Genomic DNA, 2,664 nt, shown 5'->3' with positions numbered 1-2,664 from the left:
GTACTGTGTAAACAGTATGACCAATATGAACTGTTGGAAGAGGTCAAAAAAATGTATAATGGAACTGAGACATGCCCATGAAACGACACATTTTTTTATTTTTTTGTTTGCACTTAAAATCTAAAAAGAAACTGTTTAGCAGAGGATGGTTTCGATCCATCGACCTCTGGGTTATGGGCTCAGCACGCTTCCACTGCGCCACTCTGCTCTCAGCCACTTAAGACAAGACTAGAACTCACAATCCATGGCTTAGGAGGCCAGTGTCTTAGGCCACTGGGGTACTGTGTAAACAGTATGACCAATACGAACTGTTGGAAGAGGTCAAAAAAATGTATAATGGAACTGAGACATTCCCATGAAACGACACATTTTTTTTTTTTTGTTTGCACTTAAAATCTGAAAACAGAAACTGTTTAGCAGAGGATGGTTTCGATCCATTGACCTCTGGGTTATGGGCTCAGCACACTTCCACTGCGCCACTCTGCTCTCAGCCACTTAAGACAAGACTAGAACTCACAATCCATGGCTTAGGAGGCCAGTGTCTTAGGCCACTGGGGTACTGTGTAAACAGTATGACCAATACGAACTGTTGGAAGAGGTAAAAAAAATGTATAATGGAACTGAGACATGCCCATGAAACAACACATTTTTTAAATTTTTTGTTTGCACTTAAAATCTAAAAATAAACTTTTAGCAGAGGATGGTTTCGATCCATCGACCTCTGGGTTATGGGCCCAGCACGCTTCCGCTGCGCCACTCTGCTCTCAGCCACTTAAGAAAAGACTAGAACTCACAATCCATGGCTTAGGAGGCCAGTGTCTTAGGCCACTGGGGTACTGTGTAAACAGTATGACCAATATGAACTGTTGGAAGAGGTCAAAAAATGTATAATGGAACTGAGACATGCCCATGAAACGACACATTTTTTTATTTTTTTGTTTGCACTTAAAATCTAAAAAGAAACTGTTTAGCAGAGGATGGTTTCGATCCATTGACCTCTGGGTTATGGGCCCAGCACGCTTCCACTGCGCCACTCTGCTCTCAGCCACTTAAGAAAAGACTAGAACTCACAATCCATGGCTTAGGAGGCCAGTGTCTTAGGCCACTGGGGTACTGTGTAAACAGTATGACCAATACGAACTGTTGGAAGAGGTCAAAAAAATGTATAATGGAACTGAGACATGCCCATGAAACAACACATTTTTTAAATTTTTTGTTTGCACTTAAAATCTAAAAATAAACTGTTTAGCAGAGGATGGTTTCGATCCATCGACCTCTGGGTTATGGGCCCAGCACGCTTCCGCTGAGCCACTCTGCTCTCAGCCACTTAAGAAAAGACTAGAACTCACAATCCATGGCTTAGGAGGCCAGTGTCTTAGGCCACTGGGGTACTGTGTAAACAGTATGACCAATATGAACTGTTGGAAGAGGTCAAAAAAATGTATAATGGAACTGAGACATGCCCATGACACAACACATTTTTTTATTTTTTTGTTTGCACTTAAAATCTAAAAACAAACTGTTTAGCAGAGGATGGTTTCGATCCATCGACCTCTGGGCCCAGCACACTTCCGCTGCGCAACTCTGCTTCCACCCACCCCAGATGGGACTTGAAACCACAATCCCTGGCTTAGGAGGCCAGTGCCTTATCCATTCGGCCACTGGGGCACTGTTTACCTTCTGCAAACAGTACGAACTGATAGAAGCAGGAAAAACAATGTGTACTGGATAGGACTGAGAGACGCAAATGAAATTTAGCTTTCTCATTTCTGTTTGCGTTTCATTTTTAAAAACAAACTGTTTAGCAGAAGATGGTTTCGATCCATCGACCTCTGGGTTATGGGCCCAGCACGCTTCCACTGCGCCACTCTGCTCTCAGCCACTTAAGAAAAGACTAGAACTCACAATCCATGGCTTAGGCCACTGGGGTACTGTGTAAACAGTATGACCAATACGAACTGTTGGAAGAGGTAAAAAAAATGTATAATGGAACTGAGACATGCCCATGAAACGACACGTTTTTTAAATTTTTTGTTTGCACTTAAAATCTAAAAATAAACTTTTTAGCAGAGGATGGTTTCGATCCATCGACCTCTGGGTTATGGGCCCAGCACGCTTCCGCTGCGCCACTCTGCTCTCAGCCACTTAAGAAAAGACTAGAACTCACAATCCATGGCTTAGGAGGCCAGTGTCTTAGGCCACTGGGGTACTGTGTAAACAGTATGACCAATATGAACTGTTGGAAGAGGTCAAAAAAATGTATAATGGAACTGAGACATGCCCATGAAACAACACATTTTTTAAATTTTTGTTTGCACTTAAAATCTAAAAATAAACTGTTTAGCAGAGGATGGTTTCGATCCATCGACCTCTGGGTTATGGGCCCAGCACGCTTCCGCTGCGCCACTCTGCTTCCAGCCACCCCAGATGTGACTTGAAACCACAATCGCTGGCTTAGGAGGCCAGTGCCTTATCCATTAGGCCACTCGGGCACTGTTTACCTTCTGCAAACAGTACGAACTGAGAGGCAGGAAAAACAATGTGTACTGGATAGCACTGAGAGACGCAAATGAAATTTAGCTTTCTAATTTCTGTTTGCGTTTCATTTTTAAAAACAAACTTTTTAGCAGAAGATGGTTTCGATCCATTGACCTCTGGGTTATG

The 2,664-nt window shown here is 42.9% G+C and overlaps 1 non-coding gene across 1 annotated transcript; it reads right to left on the bottom strand.

Moving 5' to 3' along the window:
• Positions 1 to 1,595: 1,595 nt before the first annotated feature.
• On the bottom strand, positions 1,596 to 1,668 carry trnar-ccu (transfer RNA arginine (anticodon CCU)). The gene has a single exon. It is a non-coding gene; the product is annotated as a tRNA-Arg (tRNA).
• Positions 1,669 to 2,664: the final 996 nt, after the last annotated feature.

Source organism: Oncorhynchus keta, unplaced genomic scaffold (genome assembly GCF_023373465.1).
Source record: "Oncorhynchus keta strain PuntledgeMale-10-30-2019 unplaced genomic scaffold, Oket_V2 Un_contig_550_pilon_pilon, whole genome shotgun sequence".
NCBI classification, from domain to species: Eukaryota; Metazoa; Chordata; class Actinopteri; order Salmoniformes; family Salmonidae; genus Oncorhynchus; species Oncorhynchus keta.
The sequence above is the reverse complement of the archived record's forward strand: the minus strand, read 5'-3'. Positions and strand labels throughout refer to the sequence as shown.